The 23,406-nt window shown below is 44.5% G+C and overlaps 1 protein-coding gene across 1 annotated transcript in view; it reads right to left on the bottom strand.

Moving 5' to 3' along the window:
- Nucleotides 1-23,406, bottom strand: part of LOC111145303 (sphingomyelin synthase 1) — a 260,654-nt gene that overhangs the window by 125,773 nt on the left and 111,475 nt on the right. The window contains exons 4-5 of the mRNA XM_022500142.1: nucleotides 11,776-11,817; nucleotides 4,529-4,674 (exon numbers count right to left, since the gene is read on the bottom strand). The gene's annotated coding sequence lies outside the window, so the exon portion shown is untranslated. The remainder of the gene's footprint in view (nucleotides 1-4,528; nucleotides 4,675-11,775; nucleotides 11,818-23,406) is intronic.

The following is a 23,406-nucleotide window of genomic DNA, read 5'->3' as shown; positions in this document are numbered from 1 at the left end:
ATGCATTGGTGAGTTGACAATAAAGGAAGAGACAGGAGAAGTGGGAAAGGTGCGGAACCAGAACCTCCGGTCACGCTGACCCTCTGTGATGATCCTTCTGCAGACCAGAGAGGCCATAAACCCAGGTTACTCAGCTGTGAGCTGAACAGACCCCTTCGTTACACTGGACCCCACAGAACTGGGCCCTCGGGATACGGGTGATTTCTTTTTAAAGTGGGTATATTTGGGGTGGGGGATGGGGTGGAAAATCTCCCTTGAGAATCTATAACTGGCAACGAGTTCTCTGTGGTTTTGTGGTCCAAATTCAAAAAACCACAAGTAGGGAATTAGTTGATGGTGCCTACTGGTACCTGAAAGGAGCAAATGTAACTACTTCAAACTAGGCCTTAAAGAACTTGCACAGATAAAACTGCTAAGGAACGTGAGTTCACAGTCAATAAACCACAAACACGCAAGGAAACACATCACCGTGAACGAGTGCCAACAGACACAGGCAAATGAGTCAGATCTGAAAAGATGTCACATGCCGGAATTCAAACGCTCGAAGGCAACATAAAATAAGCAGATTTAACATATCTCAATAAATAAGGGAAGTCTGAAAAGGAGTAAAATCTCATTTAAAAGTATTACCACATGGACTTCAGAAGGGACCAAAAATAATGGCTAAATATTTCAAAATTAAAAAAAACATATTTATTGAGCACCTATATTCTAGGTGTTGTACCTTTGTCTAGTCTCTGTAGACAAAGCAGTAGGGTGAAATAAATAAATAAGTAAATGAATGGATAAATACATAAACAAAATTTGGAAGTGTAAAAATCCTTTTTTTATCAAGGACAGTGTAAACAGCAGATTAAAAATAAGCTGAAAAGAAACTGGTGACTCAAAAGACAAATGCAAAGAAATGATCCAGAATTGTGCAGGCAAGGACAAAGACAACAAAAATGAAAAAGGGACACAGACCAGGGAAGTGAGAAACTCTTACCATATGCCTGGTGGGGGGTTCTTATTGAAGAAAATAATAAACTAGGTAGAGGCATTATTGTAATAAATAATGGTGAAATTTCCCTAATATCAATCTTCGGACTCAGAAAATCCAAAAAGTCCCCATCAGGAGAAGGGGAAGGAGCAAGGAAAGAGAGCTCCCCACTTGGATGTAAGAAACCACAAGCACCAAAGACAAAGCAGAGTCTTTAAAGCAGCCAGAAGGCAAGAGAGTTGAGCTATTTGCACTGGACTTGGAACATCACATGGGAGTGAAGCAGGCACAAAAGGAAAGGAGTAAGTCTCCCACAGAGCAGTGTAAGCAAAGGCACAGAAGGAAACAAAAACAGGTAATGCAGATTTCACAAATTGCCAGGCTCCACCGCACCGTATCCGAAGACAAGAATGCCCTCCCACTGTCCGCATCAACCCTAACACAGGAACCGGTCTCCTACAGCCCCTAACAAGTTATAACGACCACCCATGCGGACCCAATCACTAAAGTTACCTTCCACCACCAGTGCTCGTAAGGCTAGCCCTCCGTCTCTCCTAACCTTAGAACGTTGGAGGACCAGCTACGGAACTGTGAACTTCAAAGCACGTCAGTCTATGGGAATTCCAACTGGAGGGCTTATGTCAAGTACCAAATCCAGGAAGCCTGGTGTGCCTGCAGGAGAAATACAGGCAGAAGGGAAACCTCAAGTAATACCATGTGAACGTGTGTTTTCCTTCTCTTGGCCAACCTCCCCTAGGTTTTCTATGCCATCGTGATTCCCAGGCTTTCCTTCCTGAAAGCGACATCTGGAAGAGAAGAAGGACAAGGAGCACTGCGTTACAGTCCCTGCCTCAAGTCAGCCTGTTCTGGGGGGAGCGCGTCTACTGACTGTTCACCCCTCTCAGTTGTAAGCACCTCCGTTGGGGAACTCACGTGAAACAGCCAAAGAAAACAGCGGGGTGGACACTCGGGGTGGTGGGGGAGATGCTCACTGAACTAGTACATGAAGCCTCAACCACATTAAACACCCAGGAGAGTGAAAATCTGCAAACAAGAATTTGAGAAGTTCAGAGATTCCTCTGTGAATGCCGGAGCTGCCCTGATCTGTGTGATTGTGTGGCCAGACTCCAGGCCCCACTGCTTCGGAAGTAGCAGGAGGAAGCTCGTGCCACCATTCAGGGGAATTGAGCCTCGTTGCTGCGAGCAGCACAGGAAGCTCATGAGGGACAAGGGGCGGCCGGAGCAGATCCTCGTCCCAGCCATGCAGAGGCGGCTCGGTTCACCACGAGCCACCGGATGCGGCCTCACCAGTGCAAGCACCAGGCTCATCCAGAAGCCTCGCCCTCCACGAGGCTTATTTAACTGTTTGTTGTAAGGCTGCCTGTGTAATAATGCAAAGCATAAAAAAACTCCTGGATGTGTCTGCCCCGTCAGTGTCCCTGCGGTGTATAACCAGTGAGGCAGGGTCATTGTCAAGAGCACAGTCCGGGAAATCAAACCAATCTGGGTTCGAGTGCTGGCTCCGCCAGTCTCCGAGTGCCCGAGGCCAGGCAAGCTGCCCGACGTCCCAGCCACAGCTGAGTCACACTTCCAAGAAAGCAGACCCCGCCTACCGCCAGGCTTTTGGTGAAGATTCAAAGTAGGTATAGGTACACAGAGCGTCCGATAAGTAAATAAAAATTCTTCAGAAGCCTAAAGAAACGGAGCTTCTAATCATGTAGCCCACTACTGAAAAATAAAGTGGATTCCATTTATTCCCAAACTGACTCACACTGAAAGCTCACATCCTTGAGGGCGACTTCCCAGCAGGGCACACTGACAGGACCGCTCAGCCAACGCTGTGCACTTGAAGACACGGGTCTACACTTGGAAGGATCTGGGCTCCAGAACACCTCTGTGAACTACATGAGAAGATTTCTGGCAAAGTGGAGTGTCTCCGCTGTGTTGTCTTCACTAACCTGGTCCTGGAAGGGTCTGGGTGATGGGGGCGGCATCGCAAACATGCAAGCCCAGGCCTCTGCCTACACCAGCCTCGGCATCAACTCACGACTTATCCAAGAACCCAGGACAGCCTCCATTAGGAAAGGGACATTTTTCATCACATCTCAGACTGATAATATAGTCTCAGTAAAATTATGAAACAATAACTCTTGAAAATACTAAATTTCAATAAGCTCATTCAATGTTTAAGTATGATCATAAACCAAGAATCTGGGGCGCCTGGGTGGCTCAGTGGGTTAAAACCTCTGCCTTCGGCTCAGTCATGATCCCAGGGTCCTGGGATCAAGCCCCGCATCGGGGTCTCTGCTCCACGGGGAGCCTACTTCCTCTCTCTCTCTGCCTGCCTCTCTGACTACTTATGATCTCTGTCAAATAAATAAATAAAATCTTAAAAAAAAAAAAACCAAGAATCCACGAAATGAGAACAAGTAGCAGACACTGGTGGAAAAAATAGAGTGGAAGAGTTATGATACCATGGGCACCAGGGTTGTTTCAAATCCTGACAGCAACACGGTCTCCACAGCGCCGAGTGTGAGACAGACATACTGCCCACCGCCCTGTCTGCCCAGCTGCACCATGGGAAATACCCACTTGGATCCTCAGGATCCTCATCTAGGAAACAGGACTTGTTTAATGTTCCTATGATGATGTGATGATCAAAGACTTAAATACTTGGCCCGGGGTCTATCTGTAGCGTTCTACGTTGGTAGAGTAAAAGGAAAACAAAATAGCCTAATGGACCAAAGTGACACATACAGGACGTGGCCACTTCCATAAAAAAGGAGCCAGCAGGAGCCTCGGTGGCTCAGTGGGTTAGGTCTCTGCCTTCAGCTCAGGTCATGATCTCACGTTCCTGGATGGAGCCCCATATCAGGCACTCTGCTCAGTAGGGAGCCTGCTTCCCTCTCCCTCTGCCTGCCTCTCTGCCTACTTGTGGTCTCTTTCTCTGTCGAATGAATAAATAAAATCTTAAAGAAAGAAAAGAGCCAGCATATCAAGAGACACCCACTGAAGCTCACAGGATAGGAAATAATGGGTGACCCTGACCTTGACAATAAGCGTTAGTTACTGAGAAGATAAGAATTACAGACTATCAGCAAGGAAATGAAGTAAGCCCACCACACCATCACTGGGTTTGCAGGGAGGGCGCAAGGGGTCAAAGTTCACAACTCACTGGGCATCGGTCAGGGGAAGAATAAAGCCAGGAAGGAATAGCTAATTCAAAGGCCACATCCTCACTGAGCTTCCATACTGGCTGCCCAGTTCCCAGAATCACAGGCTACAAATCTTCATCACTCCTCTCTACCCAGAGTTGCAAGCTGCCTTTATGGTCTTTCTTGGCCTTTGAGCAACAGAAAGGGCTCTGGAGACCCTGCCTCAGAGCTGTGCCAGGAGGAGTTAAGAGCAACAGCCCCCTGCAAGGTCAAGTTGCTTTTGGGGCCAGAAGGTGAGCAACGCCCATCCCTGAGCACAGAGAGCGGCTCCGGTGGACAGGGGGCAGCAGAACGTGCCAGGGCAGGGTCAGCCCCAGCTCTGGCTCCCACCTACCTCCCAAAGCAGCCCTTCTGCATCTACCGATGGGCTCCTTCCACGTTATTCTCATGCACGCTTCCTCGGGCCGGCTCCTGTCTCATCCTTCATGACGTTCCCAACCACACGCTTCTGGGAAACCCCCAAAGATCTCAGTGGTGGCCCTGGAAGAAAGGAGCAACATGAGCTCAGCCACGGGGAAAATGGAACCATCTAACCCTGAAGCTCAGAGGCACATTATCAACTCAGGCCACGTCACTGGAAGCGAAATGAAAGCGCTCGATCAGAAAACAAAAAATGCACAACAGGCCTTCCCAACTCCTACCCTCCTCTTTCCAAGCTGTTTTTTTTGTTTTTTTTTTTTTTGCCAAAAATACACATAACTTGAAACCGCACCTTTTCTTCATTGAAAACTCAAGTCTGTAACTCTCTACGTCACAGAGGCATTTCTCTTTTTATGTATTTATCTACATTCTTTGTCAAGGAATAACTGATTTTCACAAATCAACTACAACAACCTCAGTATGAAAACAAACGGTAACTAGGGTTACCCTCTTTATGAGTTGATAAAAAGGTGGTCCCTTCTCTGAGGCCAAACCATTACCCTTGCGAACGCTACCTGCTGGTTACATCCGTGTCAAAGGGTTTCTGCATAACCAGGAAGTTAGAGATGTTTTTGCATCTGACAAAGAACAGAGAGCCCTTTTCATACAGTCCCTCATCGACAGCTGCTGGTACTTCCACACAAATGTGTAATCTAATGGCAGCTTGCAACAGAGCATCTCATTGTAGTCGCGCTTCATCAACAGCATTCTGTTTTCTTCTCTCTAGAACCATCTATCAGAAGTGCATCCTCAACCCTTTCCAGGGTTACATAAGCCCTGCATCACTGACTAGCTGATGAAGGCGAAGGCTACTCTGGTACCACTCAAATTTCAGAAAGACCTTTAGCTCTCTGAAGCCCATCCTTGGACACCAGGATAAAAATCCTAAGGCCATGTGCCAAACAGAATGGCAGCCATCTTGAACCTACCCAAGAGGATTAACTTTGTGAGGAAACAATTCTTGCAATAAAAGAAACCACTCTTAACAGCGCAGAGAATCTTGTCAGAAACTAAGGCAGTCCCCTGATTACCCTCTCTTTATCCTGTCTATGAGAAATAGGACTATACCTGGAAATAATCAAATACAGGTGGTCTCTGGGTTATGATGGTTTAACTTACGACTTCTTGACTATGACAATGCAAAAAGCAATACACATTCGGCAGAAACCATGCTTTGAATTTGGATCGATTCCTGGTCTAGGGCTCTGCAGTAGAATACTCTCTCATGATGCTGGGCGGCAGCAAGCCTCAGCTCCCAGGCATCCAGCAGACATGAGGGTAACTTACAGCCATTCTGTACCCACACAACCCCTCTGGTTTTCATTTTCAGTACTGAATTCAGTATTGAATAAATTACATGACTCATTCAACACCTGATTATAAACTAGGCTCTGTGTTAGTTGACTCTGCCCAGCTAGAGGCTAAGGTCAGCGTTCCAAGCATGGTTAAGGTAGGCTGGGCTGAGCTATGATGCTCAGTATATTAGCTGTAGCAAAAACGCATTTTCAACTTACAATACTTTTAACTTATGACGGGTTTATCGTGACATAAGCTCACGGTAAGTCGAGGAAGTTGTGTACAGTTGCAAAGAAAGCTACAGTCACAAATTAACTAAAAAACTAACAAAAATTAGGCTTGTCGTTACACTGACTCAAGACTATTGAATTAAAGCTTCGGAGTAAAATATACATAAAAGAACATCATCTCCTGATAATAAAACATACAGAATAGACACCTAATGATAAAGCAAGGATTTTTCCCCCACAAGAAAAGTGTACCTCAGGAAACAGGTATCATCTTATATTCAAGACCTCATATTATGAACAAAAATCTGTTTATTTTGAATTATAAAATAACGTCCGGGAAAGTAACTTCAACCAATGTTGGCCTTAGATGTTTTCAGAGAAAAGGAAGCAAAGGAACAGACTCAACAATTATTTCTGGAGGCACATCCTGACAACCATTTTTTTTATCACATCCTGATACCATTTTTTAAAAGCCCCAAATCCAGATTGCTTTTTTAAATGATATTTAATTATCATGATAAAAAAATGACATTTAATATCATTTAAAAGAGCAATCTGGATTTTGGAATAATCGATGACCCACAGAATGGAGCTGTTTATCTCTGCTTCCCTCCAAATCCCCCCGCAATTAGAATTGTAGTAAAGCGAGAAAAAGACCAAAATTCCTAAGGACAAAGAGAAGAGAAAAGTAGGTGAGAGGAGACAAGAGACACCAGCGACACTTTGGAAGCCAAAAGCAGAGATGACCGCCGAGCCCCGCAGAGCATACTGGGACCTCCCTGCCCAGAGAAGCAAACAACCCTAGCCGACTGCTCAGGGAACGGGGCTGGGGTTCCTCAGAAGGACAGGGGAAGGGGCGGGCTGGACAGGGACTGGCTAAAAGTCTGCACAGAGCAGTTAGACCCTTCCCTGATGCCACGCACAAAAATTAACTCAAACTGGATTCAAGGCCTCCACGGAAGAGCTGATAATAAAAACTGCTGGAAGAAAACATATGATGCTGGGCCCGGCAATGATTTCTTGGATCTGACCCCAAAAGTGCAGGCTACAGAAAAAAACATAGACAAATGGGAATAGTCAGTCACAATGTAGACTATGGGGTGGGAAAAAATATTTTCAAACTACATATACGATAATGGGGTTAATACATAGGATACATAAAGAATTCCTACAACCCTGGGGTAAATAATACATTATATGTTAATAAAAATAATTTTTTAAAAAAAGAATTCCTACAAGTTAACCCAAAGGACAAATAACCCAATTTAAAAAACGGGCAAAGCACTTGAAGAGACATTTCTCCGAAGAAGACACAGAGGTGGTTCAGAGGGATATAAAAGGGGGCTCAGCATCACTGATCATCAGGGGAAATAAAAATCCACCTGAGAGAAGCACCTCGCACTGTCAGTGGCTGCGAAGGAGGGAAGGGATGAAACCACAAGGTGTTGGTGAGCACGTGGGAAAAAAGGAGCCTGTGTACGCTGCTGGTGGGAAGGCAAACTGGGGCAGCCCCTCTGGAAAACAGTATGGAGGCTCCTTAAAAACTTGAAAATAGAGCTACCCTACGACCCAGCAATCGCACTACTGGGTATTTACCCTGAAGAGTACAAGAACACTAACTCAAAAAGCTATGTGCAACCCTGTTTATTGCAGTGTTATTTGTAACAACCAAATCACACAAGCAGTCCCAAGTGTCCACTAACTGATGAATGGATAAAGAAGATGTGATACACACACACACACACACACACACACACACACACACAGGAATATTATTCAGCCATAAAAAAGAATGAAATCTTGCCATTTGCAACGACATGGATGGAGCCAGAGGGTACAATGCTGAGTGAATTATGTCAGAGAAGAACAAATATCACATGACTCCACTCATAGGTGGAATTTAAGAAACAAAACAAGTGAGAAACAAAGAAAAAGAGTGACAAAATCTTAACTCGAGACAAATGACTGACGGTCACTGAAGGGGAGGTATGGGAGGAGGATGGGGGAAACAGGTGATGGGGATGAAGGCGTGCACCTGTCACGATGAGCACGGGGTGATGTAGAGAACTGCAAATCAGTATATTGTACACATGAAACTAACAGAACACTAAATGTTAATTATAGGTGAATAAAACGTGGGGAAAAATTTTTAAATAAAAAAAAAATTTAAAACAAAGATACCTGCACACCCAGGTTCACTGCAGCACTATTCACAATAGCCAAGAGGGAGAAGCAACCTAAATGTCCATCAATGGGTGAATCGTTAAAGAAAAAGTGGTACAGACACAAAATGGGATACTAACACTTAGTCTTAAAAAATGAGCCACGGGGCACCTGGGTGGCTCAGTGGGTAAGCCTCTGCCTTCGGCTCAGGTCATGATCTCAGGGGCCTGGGATCGAGCCCCACGTCAGGCTCTCTGCTCAGCGGGAAGCCTGCTTCCCCTTCTCTGTCTGCCTGCTGCTCTGCCTACTTCTGATCTCTCTCTGTCAAATAAATAAGATCTTTAAAAACATTTTAAAAAATTAATTAATTAATTAATTAATTTAAAAATGAGCCAAACTATGGAAAGAACCTAGATGTCCATCAACAGATGAATGGATAAAGAAGATGTGGTATATATACACAATGGAATACTATGCAGCCATCTAAAGAAATGAAATCTTGCCATTTGCGACAACGTGGATGGAATTAGAGGGTATCATGCTGAGCAAAATAAGTCAATCAGAGAAAGACAATTATATGATCTCTCTGATATGAGGAATTTGAGAGGCAGGGCAGGGGGTTGTGGGGAGTAGGGACGGAAAAAATGAAACAAGGTGGGATTGGGAGGGAAACCAACCATAAGAGACTCTTAATCTCACAAAACAAACTGAGGGTTGCCGGGCGGAGAGGGGTAGGGAGGGTGGTGGGGTTATGGACATTGGGGAGGGTATGTGCTATGGTAAGTGCTGTGAAGTGTAAACCTGGCAATTCACAGACCTGTGCCCCTGGGGCTAATAATACATTATATGTTAATTAAAAAATTTAAAAATTTTTTTAAAAAATGAGGCAATCCTGTCATGTGCTACAACATGGAAGAACTTTGGGGACATTATGCTGAGTAAGAGAAGCCTGTCGCCCAGAGAGGAAAAGTCTAAGACTCCATTTCCATGAGGTACGTGAAGCAGTCAGGCTCTTAGAGATCGGGAGTAAAGAGTGGATGCCAGAGGCTAGGGCAGGAGGATGGGAGAGCTCCGTCCATGGGTACAGAGTTTCAGTTTCATAAGATGAAGAAGTTCTAGAGGTCTGCGGCAGAACAGTATCAATAGAGTTTACGCTATGTACTAGGCACTTAGAAATGGTTAAAATGGTAAATTTTATATTTTTTGTTTTTTACCACAATTAAAAAAAAGATAGGAGGAGATTATCCTGGATTATCTAGGTGGATCCAGTGTCATCACAAGATTCCTAAAAAGTGAAAGAGGGAGGCAGAAGAACTCAGAGAAATGCAGTATGAGACATATTTGACCTGCTCACTTAAAGCAGCCCCTACCTGGAAGGGGGCCAACAACCAAGGATGGCAGCCAGCCTGTAGAAGCTAGAACAAGGCAGGGAATGGATTTTCCTCTAGAACTGCCAGGAAGGAAGGCAACCAGACACCTTGACTGGGGCCCAGTGAGAACCATTAAACTTCTGACGTACAGAACTGTACAGTCAAAAAACTACCGTGTTGTTTGAAGCCAAAATGTGAAGGGGCAATTAGAGTCCCAGATCTTTTCCCCATCCAAACAAACCATCCCTATTCCTATCAAACAAGAACAGGATCCTCTTTTTAAAAATAAAATATTCAGAGACCAATAAAAATTAAAACATGCTGGCAGAAATTAAAAGTTCAACAATAACAGGAAAATCTCTCAGAAAGAACAAAAACACACAGAGATGGAAAATAGTTCAGAAGGGACGCCTGGGTGGCTCAGTCGGTTAAGAGTCCACATTTTGCTCAGGTCATGATCCCAAGGTCCTGGGATCAACCCCCGCATCGGGCTCCTGCTTAGCAAGAGGCCTGCTTCTCACTCTCCCTCTACCAGCCACTCCCCCTGCTTGTGCTCCCTCTCTTTCAGTCAAATAAATAAATAAAATCTTTAAAAAAAAAAAAAAAAGTTCAGAAAAAAACATAAGAAAATGAGAGAATCAAACCAGTGGGTCCAAATATCCAAATAATAAGCTCTCAAGAAAGAGGAAAAAAAGAGTGGAAAGGACATTATCCAAGTAGTATAAGAAAATTTCCCGAACTGAAGGATATGAGTTTCAGAATTGAAAGGACCACTGGTATCAAAAGATTGTAAGATCTGTGTCCCAGCTGGGAACTTCAGCACTCTGGGGGATAAAGAAGGTCAAACATTTTCCAGAGAAACAAAGCAGATCACACACAACCAGCTGGGAAGCAGAACACCCTGAGACATTTCTACGTAAGCGTCACAATGCTCAGCCACAAACAAAACCCGGTCGTAATAAAGCAAACATTAAATACTAATGTACTCACACACAGTAACACGACTATACGCATCAAGTGGAGACAGGAGGGGCAGCGCAAGCTGAGAGTAAGGGATGACGTGTGAGGGCTAAATCCTTAGCAGGAAATCAGTAAAAGTCTAAAATTTTAAGAGAGACCAATAAGTGACACTCACAGCCTATGGTGTGTTATTTAGAAATAGGCAAATGCGAGAGAGTATAAGGAGAAGAGTCAGAAAGGGCTGCCTCTGGGCACAGGAGTGATGGCAGCGTAAGTGCAATGGGGGAATGGCTGTCACCGTACTGTGTTTTCTTTTAAAGATTCATTTATTTGTTTGAGAGAGAGCGTGTGTGAGCGGGCAGGAGAAGCAGAGGGAGAGGGAGAGAGAATCCCAAGCAGACTCAGTGCTGCACGAGGAGCCAGATGTGGGGCTTGAGCTCCCAACCCTGAGATCACGACCAGAGCTGAAATCAAGAGTCAGACGCTTAACCGACCGAGCCACCCAAACATCCCTGTTATAGTCTTATTTTAATTGTAAACAATGGGCATGTACTTGCCTCAAAATAAATATACTAAACAAATGAATAGATGGAAGCAAGAAAGGAGGAAAGAATATTTAACAAAGCCAACCCACAAACCGTCACCCAGTGGACAGCTCCAAGATAACAGCTGTCCTAACACTGGGCACGTGGTTACTTACAGCTTGGAGTAAAACTTCCAATTATAGCCTCACACACGGATTCCCAATGTGCTGCATCGCCGCCAACCAAAATGGTAATGTGCTCTGGAAAATGCTACTGGGTGCTTTAACAATGTACCAATAACAGAGACGCCAACATCAGATATGTACGTAAGGACTGGGAGGAAAAGGGAAGAAAACTACTCTGAGGTAGGAGACAGCATGAGCTATAATATTGTATGACAGAGACACACAATTATTAAATATACAATAAGTGACTAAGTTAATTAAATGGTATAGGTAAGCATTTGATTGTTATCTTTATATACCCAAAACGTTCTTTAACTATTCAAATTGGCCACAAAAATTGGGTGTGTTTTTTTTTAAGGTCTTCTCCGTGGAAAAACATGGGAAATACAAATCAAGTCTAAAAGGTACATAAAGAAATTAAAAGCCCATTTACCTGAATCATGTTGCTTTTGTCTGTATCAATCTTCCTTCCAACCTAGAAGAAAATACTAAGTAAATTAAAATGTAATGAGCAGCTTATAAGAAAACAAGCTGTTTCTAAGAAAAAAACTAAAGCCCAAGGTAACTACTGTTTACTTCTTATTCTCTATCCAGAGCAAAAAACTGTTCTTTCCCACTTCCCAGCTAATTTCTGGCTGCCACGGTACACAGAGTAAATTTTATTAGGCGAAGTCATGCAGAAGCAAGCAAAGCAAATCCACCACTCACAAAAACCGTGTAACAAGTATACCTAATGGTAGAGCATTAGTTTTTTTGCTTTTGTTTTTAAAGATTTTATTTATTTATTTGAGAGAGAGAGAGTGAGAGAGAGCATGAGCGAGGAGAAGGTCAGAGGGAGAAGCAGACTCCCCGTGGAGCCGGGAGCCTGGTGCGGGACTCGATCCCGGGACTCCGGGATCATGACCTGAGCCGAAGGCAATCGTCCAACCAACTGAGCCACCCAGGCGTCCCTAGAGCATGAGTTTTAAAACCATACACTTTTCTGAATTATCTTTTCTCCAGTCAGGCAAATAATTTGCTAGTTGATGATACAGAGAAAGATAAAAAAGCAAGAAAAAATCATTTTTCAAACTATAAGAATTACTACACGGTAAAAGGGTAGCAACCTGTTGAAATTCTCATTCTTTATTGAACACAATTACTAGCAAGTAGAACATTTACAGACCATGTATATGAAAATGAGTATGATCGAAGAGTTTCTAAGTCATCTTCGACACACACCCCCTTAAAGGCTTAGACTTGCTTCCTCATTTAATTTCATTAAAGACTTTCTCAACTAAGAATGAGCTATCACCCTTCCAATACAAGTGTGAATTATGGTACCTGCAGAAAGAAGAAAAAGTTACCCTTTTTTTTAAATTAAAAAAGATTATTTATTTATTTGAGAGAGAGCGAGAGAGCATGAGCAGGGGGAGAGGCAGAGGGAGAAGGAGACTCCACGTTGAGCAGGGAGCCCGATGCAGGACTCGATCCCAGAACTCTGAAGATTGTGACCTGAGCAGAAAAAATAGATGCTTAACTGACTGAGCCACCCAGGAGCCCCAAAAGTTACCTTTTTAAAAACTTAAGTATCATTTGTATTATCGTATTGCCGGCATACAGAAAAAAAAAAAAAAAACAAAAACAGAAATCTTGAGTGACTCGCTTAATTTACCTAAAGCCAACACACCCTTGCAGCCACCGCTCTCCCCAGAGGTCACCAGTCAAACACCACACACTAGTTTCGCCTGCGGGCAAGGTCCTGTTATCCAGACATCTGTCTCAGAGTCCACAAACCCCTGTATCCGGACCAAAATAAAATGCTCCGGGAGAGAGAAGCAAGTCATCGCTGATAACAAGGAGATACTGTCTCAGAAAGATGCTGACACATCAAAGGAAACTGTTTTGGCTGACTGGATGGTTGTTCGAGGTCGACCTGCAGCATCTTGAGACTGTAGGACACAGAAGCTATGATATAAACAGATGCATGTCTCACTGGAGGTTAGATGAGGAAAGGAAGGATGGAGATTGATCTCCTTTCTATAGGTACAAAAAAACAGCTATGAAAATACAGGTAATAACCAGACGAGTTTGGGCTAAAAGCAAGACTAAAGGACAGATACATCAACTCCTCTGATCTTCCAACCGCTCTGAAGCCTGCAGACATATAAGGAAGCGGAGTCTCCAAGTGGGTAAGGGTAACAGGCCAAGCTCAACAGTAGGTAAAGCCAAACAGTTCCTCCTTTTTTTTCCTAAAGATTTTACTGATTTGAGAGGGAGAGAGAGCACAAGCAGGAGGAGCAACAGACGGAGAGGGAGAAGCAGACTCCCCGCTGGGCAGGGAGCCCAATGCTGGACTCCATCCCGGGACCCTGACATCATGACCTGACGGTGCTTAACCGACTGAGCCACCCAGGCACCTCCAAAGCTGTTCTTCTTCATGGCTTCTATGCAGGACTAGAGACACCAGAAAACCAAAGGAAAATGTTCAGAAAAGAGGCCAGGCTAATTAGATACAGAATATACTATATGGTTCCTGCTCGTGAGTCATTTAAAGGCAAAGATCAAGCAATCCGGGATCCATAAAAGTCTTCTGAATTACCAGAGAGTTGAGTAGTTCTGTCGTTTGTAAGGTAGGCCCACTTATCTTTCTGAGCCTCAAAGGAGAAGTTTCAAAAGAAATCCGTATGCTTCGCAAGGTGTAAATTTCTGTCATGTTCATTTGTTTTATGCTCTGTATGCTTTTCCCACTGCAGCGGGAGAAATCCAAAGAACATGATGTCCGTCAGGAGAAGTCACAGATGCAGAGGCAAACTGCCACCAGACAATTACTGAGGACCCTATGATAATGCCACCTTCAAACGACACACCATACCTGCATGAATATTTAATTCAATCATAGATATTTTCAAAAAGCAGGGAACACGGTTCAAAAGAAGAATGTTCTATCTTGCTACTCGAAGACGGAGAGGCAAGAAAACATCCAAGAAGAGCGGAGGTAAGACGCCATGTGATGTGCTCGCCGAAAGGCATGTCACTCAAAGCGCCTTCTGCACCCTCACTGAGAAGTACGAAATAATGTCAATAGCTAGGACCTTCAGACACCATATGTAAATCAATTAATTGCCTTTACATTTAATCCAGAGAACTGTGCAAAGCAGGGAGGCCTCGGGATCCCCCGCTGATCGGATGCAGCCCCTAGGCCCAGAGGGATCAGGTTACTTGTCCAAGCTTGCAAACCTGGCCAAGGTCACAGTGCGAGGAAGAAGGAAAGAGTACCCATCAAGTCTGCAGGGTACCAGTGACACTGTTCTGGCTTCCAGATGAAAGTGACCAAGGCTGCTGCTCCATTTAAAAATCACTTAATGATTCTTTCACTATTTCCTGGTTTCAAATTGCTTCTGGTTTATCCTGAATGAAGGGTTATCGGCCTGCCTTTCCCCTGTGAGATGGGGTAATGTCTTGATGGCAAGTGGCGTGAGGACAGAACCAAAAATAGGCCTGGACGGTCTCTTTTTCATAGAGGAGCTAATGCTTCAAGCAGCTGAGAGCTCTCTGGGGATCTTCTGTATATGGGATGGGGCCCACTTGCACAGTAAAGCATACAGGGGAAAAAAATTACATGGGTTGGGCTGTGGCTCTAACTTTCAGTTGAGACCAAGTGCAGTAAGCCAAGGACCTTCGCAGACAGTAACCCAGCGACAGGCAGGAGAATCCTGGGGAGAAAGAGGACAGAATAAGGGAGTCTTCCCTTATTTGCTAATTTTGGGGAGCAATACTCAACCCGCTCTGTGTCTCCTAGCGCTGACTTCCTCTCCAGAAAAAGCACACTGGGGCGGAAGGCTCAAAAGGGTGAAAAGGAATGAGCGCTAAAGAAGCAAGACTTCTTCAACTGAGGAAGGAAAAGGTTCAAGTTCACAGCATTCCAGAAGACACGGCCAGCTCCCCTTTTACAGGTTTATATTTGAAGGGCCCGTCCTGTCAAACCTTATCACTTCCTCCTGGAGTGGCTTCATCTTGGGGGCCAGCCTGAGCGATGGGGAGGAAGAGGCTGCCCACAGGACAACCCCAGGAGACGAAGCTGAAATCAGCTGCCACTGCCCACCACGGACACGTGACAGGAAACTGCGGTGGGCACGCTTCACTGTTGGCAGCCCCAGCCCAACTCTGTAATTATAATTCAGTTATTTCTTCTCAGTGGGACAATGGTGTGTAATTAGACGAGAATAATACGGAGACCAGTAACAGCACAATATCAATTTAATTATACTTTTCTATTTTTATTACATTCTTCCATTAAATTGACACTTTATTAGAATAGTAAAGACCACTGCAGGTTTTCTCATTCTCACTCATAAGCAGCAAGTGTAAATTAAGTCTTAATCTCCGACTACAAAATCCAAAATTCAAAGTTAGTGCTTTCTTCCTAATCTCTAACAACAAGCACAGTTTAATTGCACGGTTTCTCTCTCTCTCCTGCTTGGAGGAGAACCTCAGCAGTCTCTCAGGAGGGATGGATTCAGGGGCAGGCATCAGGTCAAGTCTACATGACCCGAAGGGGCTGCGGGCACCTGCAGACCCCGCCAGGCTGCCTTCTGGTAGCAGCTGGTATCATCCTCTTCACCAAGGAGAACAATGTGGGATGACACTCCAGGAAAGCCCTGATCTGCCCCTCACTGCACCGCAGTCCTACTTTTTCCAGATTTTAAGCCTAGCACCAAGAGGGAATTGGATGTCTCTTCCCCACCGCCCCTCAGCCCTTGCTTCGATGTGCAGGACATCATGGTTCTCCCCAGAAGCCAGAGCCCCTTCTCTGAGCTGCTCAGCGGGGTGTAAAAGAAAACATAAACCTCCCCACCACACACACACACAAAATCATCCATTAACTACCCTGGAGACTTCCCAACCTGCCTTTCAAAGGGCTTTCCCTTCTCTTCTCTTCTGTAAAGTGCATTTGAATAGTGGAGTTTGGAGGAACAGGCTCACCTGGAAGAAAAGGACAGATCTGCAAACTTCAGCCCACCAAAATGTGGGAGCCGAAGGAGAGCATTATATTGGGGGGGGCGCGCGCAAGCATTTTCAGAGAAATACAAGGCGCTAACCATTCCCAGAGACGACGGAGTGAGAGCAACTACATTCAGGGAAGTGAGGAGAGAAATTAATGGGAACAAAGCAAAATGGTCTGAAGCTAAATTCTTGGAAGACCTGAGTGTGACCTCAGGCGAAAATCACCCCTTCTCCCCTTCCCCAGAGAGGAAGTAAGTGCCTTCCTCAGAAGGAAGAAGGAAAGTCCTTTTTATCCTGTATTTAGCAAACCTTTCCTGAGTGGGATCACACAGAAATCCCAGAGCAGCTTCGGTGAAGGAGCTCATAGCTCGGCCAGAAGGAACACCCAAACCACTATTTACATTTGCGTGTGCCAAGTGGTAACAGGGAGGTAAGGAACATCAACCAACATTAGCGCTTCCCTGCCTGAGGCCAGGCGACCACTCCTGGCCACTTCATGGCTCTCGTTCTAATCCCTGAGACCAGTGAATATGTTCTTGCTACTGATGGGAACAGGGGTATAAGGGACACAGAAAGGATCTTTCAAACACAAGTAATAGTTTTTATATTAATTAAATCCTCGGGATACCCCTGCTCCCGCCCCAAATTAAAAAAAAAATCTATCCCTATTTCCCCATCTGAAGTCTGCCCAGAAGAGTCTCGGGCGCCTCAAACTTGTGCTCAGACACTCACAAACTGAGGAAAGAATTTTCTGACATGGCAGGTCCTGGTGTCAGCAATGCCCCGCCCTGCTTTACTAGAGGGGATCTGGTGGTTACTAAAAACACTACCCATGGATGTGCCAATATAATCTTCCTCAAACGTTATTGAATCACAGTTCCTCAAGGAGAAGGGCCACACTTTATCCCTGCCAACATGCTCTTGGCACCTACGACGGTGCCGATCATCGTGGATGATCAGTAATCATCCATGAAATCCTAACAGGTTTTTCTTGACCAATTCCATCAAGTCAAACTTCTCAGGTCAGGTCAGCCACCTTTACTTTGCACACCAAAGTCACCATTTTCAAAACTGGAGGTTGACCCACCTTCAAAAGATCTGTTCGTTGTTATTCGAATGTTTGAGTCTGCAATTCTCTCTCATAACCTTCCCTTCTCTGCTCCCTCACTGTCAATCATGCCCACGACCCCGCTTAGAGAGAACAGTGAAAATCAACATATTTACAGTAATACAGGAATTTTCTACATGATCTCTCTTTCACTTAACAAAAACATTGTCCTCAAGGTATCACATGAGCACCCAGTAAATGCTGGTTTGGTAATTACTCCCACTTAATATCTGATTATAACTTACCTTTCATTAAAACCATCTTTGCACAGTGGTATGTCACTAACAAGAAAAGTTTTGATTGCAGAAGGATCAAAAGCTATAATGCCTTTTAAAAACTACTTAACTAAGGTCTCATCCACTGTGGTCCCAGCAGCCTCCCTTGCAAACACCATCTTCCCAACTAGTCAGAAAGCTCACAAGCAGAGATTTTTACATCATGGTGACAGAGAGTAACTGAAGGGATCCACAAAAACCTTTTTGCTCCTTTTTCTGCTTCTGTTCTTGCTAGGACTTGCATCCCCACTTTACACACAGGGTACAAGACCAATGGTGTGTGTCTAGAAAACATCTAAGGAAGGACCAGGAGAGGATGAAGCTGTCATATGCGCATTCCAACCACCAAAGCTAAACATCTCCACGCCGGGACCCCTGGCTCCAAGGAGTGACACGTGGGCCCTTTGTTCTCATGGTTCCTGGATGCCTGAGGGGACCCCAACACCAGACCACAGCCTTCCACCAAACTCTAGACCCCAAGTTAGGACCAGACTCCCTCTTCTCCACTCTGAGCCTCTGTCCGCACCTGCAGTCCGTCTGTACCCTCAGGAAGCCCTGCGGGCAGCTGGGGGCCCGGCCTGCGGCACCCGTACACGGACACTGAGCATATGCAAGGCCGGCAATTCCACAAACGCGCCTTTAAAACTAATCCAAACGCCTTGCCTTTAGAATCTTGTATCTTTCTAGCTACCGAGAAGAACACATATTTAATGAAAATTAAAGGAGCTGAGCACAAAGAGAACGTTCCGATTTCCTCTTTAAACACTTTGAAACAGTTCGGACTTGAGGAAAAAAACCCAGCAGGGCGGGCCAACCCAGCTGCCCTAACCACTGCGGGTCACAGAACCGCCCTTTCCCGGCCCCGGAAGAAGGAAAATTTAGCTAACTGGTAAGAATACAAGATGGATGAAAAAGAAATCCCAAACTCAGTCCAGTGTAGGAGTAGATTAACTTATTAACTCCAGTTCCCGGCCAAGAATCAGCCACGTGACTCGAAGCAGATGCGGGCGGACGCGCTTCAGGGCGTCAGCGCAGTCCTCTGACTTGCGGGGACTCGGCCACGTGATGCAACTCCATATACACAGCCGCAGCGGATTGGACCTGCAGGAACACCTGACCACAAGGCAGCCACTCATGGGCTGGCTGGGAACCTAAAAAAATGGGGCCAGCCAATCAGATAGCTGCCTCTAAACCTGGACTCCAAAAACCCTAAAGGAAGTTGCTAGTTAGATGCTGGGGTACAAGGCCAAGGGGGCTACTGCTGGGGGTCTGGGCCAGCGCCCTGGGCCACATGTGTCGGGGGAAGTGCACACCGTCCCGGGGTCAGCCTGCCCTGGTTTCCAGCACTAGCAAATCACCGCAGGCAGAGCTCATGATGGCCACGGACGCTGAACTTACGGGGAAGGACCTGCGATGGATGCGTCTGGGTGGGACAAAACCACCTTGTTTGAGGTCGAACAGCTCACATCACTTGGTAAGGAACATGAGGCCAAAGTCTTAAGGAAATGGAGGCCTGTTCAAGTTCCTCTCTCGTCAGGACTGCAGGTTTCTCAGCTAGAAAGGAAGGCCACTTGGGGGGAGGGTCTCTAAGTTCTGTCTGTGACCTTTAACCTCGGCCAGCGCCAGGTGAGTCAACAGGCCCCTCTGTCCCGAGGAGGGCTCTACCGGGGGCAGTGACGGGAAGCATTCTCTCTCACCTGGGCCGTCACATGATTTCTCATCCGATTAATTGGAATTAACAAATTTTTCCATAGAGGTTCCTAAAATGTGCCACTTTCCAGGCTGTCCCATTTTCGCTATCTATACAAAGAATACTGGACTTTTTCAGTTGTTTGCAGTTACTCTATTTTTCATTTAAAATAGCCAATGATACAAAATCCCACCTCTCCCTTAAACTAAAAAGCACAGTAGTATTTGCTTAGTCATTAGCGAGAATATTTGTATCAGGAATAGTGCTACCATCTTAACCATACTTTCAACATTCCACTTGGGTGGGGTAGCAGTGTGGGGACATGGTACCAAAACCAGACACTGGGAATCCAAATACCTACCCTAACTACCTATCTCAGCACGCAGCTTTTAACAAATTAGACAGGCATTTGTCTCAAGGTCTAAAACTGTAAGCATTCAACAAATGAAATTGCTCAAAATATTTTTAGAATGATGTCAGAAAAAAATGTCCAAGATTTTGAAAGGAACAAAAGAAAACTCTTAGACGTCCCTTCAGTGGCATGCTAGACATCACCAGGGCCCACTGGGGGCCATCCCAGTCACAGGACTAGGAACCTCTGACCCACTGTCTATTTCACAACTCAGTGCAACTGGCAGAGTTCCAAATAATCTGCCACAGCAATGCAAGTAAGATTTGACTTCTGCCTCAGAGAAAAGATAACCCAAAACAGTACTTTGTACTGTTCTTTTTCTAACCATAAAATCATGACTTTTTTTTCCAGTTCCTCAGATTTTCCTTTAATTTCCTCATTGAGTTAAATAAAACCTACATGTTCATTTTATATCTACATGAAATACATTTTTAGCTTTTTGAAAACCATTCCTTGGCTGTGACAATCCATTTTAAACATCATTCCATTATAAACATCTAGAAAAGGGGGCGCCTAGGTTGCTCAGTCCGTTAAGCGTCTTCCTTCAGCTCAGGTCATGATCCCGGGGTCCTGGGATTGAGTCCCATGTCAGGGAGTCTCCTTCTCCCTCTCTATTTTCCACTCTCTCACTCTTTCTCTCTCAAATAAAAATAAATAAAATCTTCTAAAAAAAAATAAACATCTAGAAAAGTACTCACAGAAACTAGTAACAGTGTAACTCACTAGGCTATGAAGTAACTGGTCCATGCTATTTGGGAGTCAGTCAGTGATATAGGGGTAATATACAAATGTCAATGCCATCAGTAAAGCAAGTTACATTCTCAGTTCTTTATGTACACCAGTACATGACAACTGATGTGAAGCGCTGAATTCCAAAGGCAGAGATGTACATCGTGCATCCACTTCTTAATGGATATAATATAAACAAAATCCAAGTCAATGCATGTAGCAGACAGTGTGTGTTTGGTGCACGTGTGTGTGTGTGTGTGTGTGTGTGTGTGTGTGTGTGAAAACATAGCTAAAATAACAGGCCGAGCTATGCAATGAAGACAGGTGGGAGAACGCACAACCTAGAAAGTGAGGTAACTCCATTTACTCAGAAAAAAGTAATCATCTTGGTTCTAATCTCTTGCCCTCGTGCTTAAGTTTTCTGAGCTAAAAGACCTATCCAGCAAAATTAGCCAAGCACGGCACGTGCATGCAGACATGATTATTTGATTCTTGGAGCCTTCAAACTCCCCAAAACAGGAGCCTGGGGTTCTCTACCCATCACTTGACATGACTTCTTTAAACGAAGAACTACAGACATCAAGCAGAAAACAGGGCCAAATGATTCCACTTTATAGACCCAGTGAGTAGGAGGTTAATTGTATCATTCATTCGTCTAAATGCTGAAAGAAAACCCATGAACTAAAAGTCAGTGGCTTCTTGATGTAAACAACCCCGATGCATGAAACTACATGACTCTAAGGATTTATACAGTAGAAATCACAATGATTCCTGCAAGTAGCAAGTCTCCTACTAAGACTTAAAATAGGAATTTATTTATGTAATTTACAAAATGTGATTTAAACACAATTTGCAAGGCTACCACGTGTTTGGGAAACCATTTCAAGCTTCATGCACATGTAAAACTGCCCCCCTTGAAACCACATCCTTAGGTATGGAGAACTCAAAAGTTTCAGGTCCCTCCCCAATCTTTACGGGCACCTCCTTGACCAGAAAAATCTCCTCCTCCTCTTTAGTGCCTACTCATCCCTTCAGGGCCCATCTGCCTGGCTCTCCACTCCTAAATGTCAGTGGAATTCCACTAGAAACCCTTCTCTGGCTGCAATGATCTGTCTCTTTGCTCCAGAATTTCTCAGAACCTTGAAAATGCTAAGGCACACAGAGACTCTCCAAGAAAAGGCTGTGGGGATGCACCATCTCTTGCTTCTCAGAACTCCACAGACTGCATCTTGGAAATCCATATCCTAGTGAAAATGATTCACTTAGCCTGGCTCTTGAGTTTCTTCCACTGAGAGTGTTCCTCAGCCATAAGCTAAGAATCCATCCAGGCCAGCTACATACAAAGACCACAGGGGCCTTACCCTCCAGCGGTAACCTGAGCCCCTGAATGACCACTAGCTGCCCTGATGTCTTAAGTTTGCATCACTGAAGTAGTAAGGACCACAGGCTACAAAGCATCACTTCCCTTAGGAGGCCCGGGTTAAAACAAAAATCCTCAAATGGCTCAGTTATCAAACAATAAGATGAGGCTTAGCTGCCCAGATCAAAGAAACGGGACTTTCTGGGCTGAATTTCTTCTCTTTCAGTAAGTGAAAATCTCTCTGTAGTGTATTATAGTTTTTCGACTTTTCCCCTATTTGAAAAAAAAAATACTAGATGTTTTATTTTTTCTTAAAGATTTATTATTTTAGGGGCACTTGGGTGGCTCAGTCGGTTGGGCAGCTGCCTTCAGCTCAGGTATTGATCCCAGAGTCCTGGGATCGAGTCCCACATTGTTCGGTTCCCTGCTCAGCGGGGAGCCTGCTTCTCCCTCTCCCTCTGCCTGCAACTCTGCCTACTTGTGCTCTTTACCAGCTCTGTCAAATAAATAAATAAATAAATCTTTTTAAAAATTTATTATTTTAGAGACAAAGAGAGGGAGAGAGCGAGAGCAAGATTGGAGGAAGGGGCAGAGGGAGAGGGAGAGAGAAACCCAAGCGGAGCCCCATTCAGGGCTCAATCTCACGATCCTGAGATGAGACCTAAGCTGAAACCAAGAGTCAGATACTTAACCAACTGAGCCACCCGCGTGCTCCTATATGTTTTTTGAATATTAGAAAATGAAAATATGCACGGACAAGAAAAACAACCAGTAACTGGCCCTTGATCAGAAGCACTCACCACTTGGAAATACATCTTTCCAATCTCTTTTGAGGAGGACTGGACTCTTTGATCCACTAATGCCTATATAAGATTAAATGAAAATTGTTTACCCTTCTGTATAATTTTTGTGTATTTCTTGTATACTTTTGCATACTGTGTATACTTTTTATATATACTTTTTATGTACTTAATTTATAAGTTTATTCATTTTATAAGCTCAGGACTATATATAGACAGTTTCATAATTAATTTTCTGGCCACAACATGTGGCCATTTCCAGGTTACTAAACTATTAAAATATTCTTCAACATCTTTGCCCCTCCCCCTGATATTATAAAATAGTCAATTCACTGCTTTATGGAGAACTAGGTATTCCCCTAACTTCTAATAACATTTATTTTCTTATAAGAGTTACTTGGGTTTGCCATAAATACCGGAAACATGGTTGGTTTTACCAAATGATGGACATACATGTGTACTATCTTGTAACCTGTTTTCATCCACATTGTATCCTAAACACCTTCTTTAAATGTACTCCTCGGGGCGCCTGGGTGGCTCAGTGGGTTAATCCTCTGCCTTTGGCTCAGGTCATGATCTCAGGGTTCTGGGATGGAGCCCCACATGGGGCTCTCTGTTCAGCAGGGAGCGTGCTTCCCCCTCTCTTTCTCTACCTGCCTCCCTGCCTACTTATGATCTCTGTCAAATAAATAAAATCCAATAAA

This window comes from Enhydra lutris, unplaced genomic scaffold (assembly GCF_002288905.1).
Source record: "Enhydra lutris kenyoni isolate GAN:26980312 unplaced genomic scaffold, ASM228890v2 scaffoldscaffold12, whole genome shotgun sequence".
NCBI classification, from domain to species: Eukaryota; Metazoa; Chordata; class Mammalia; order Carnivora; family Mustelidae; genus Enhydra; species Enhydra lutris.
Note: the sequence above shows the minus strand (reverse complement) of the source record. Positions and strands in the feature narration are given on the sequence as shown.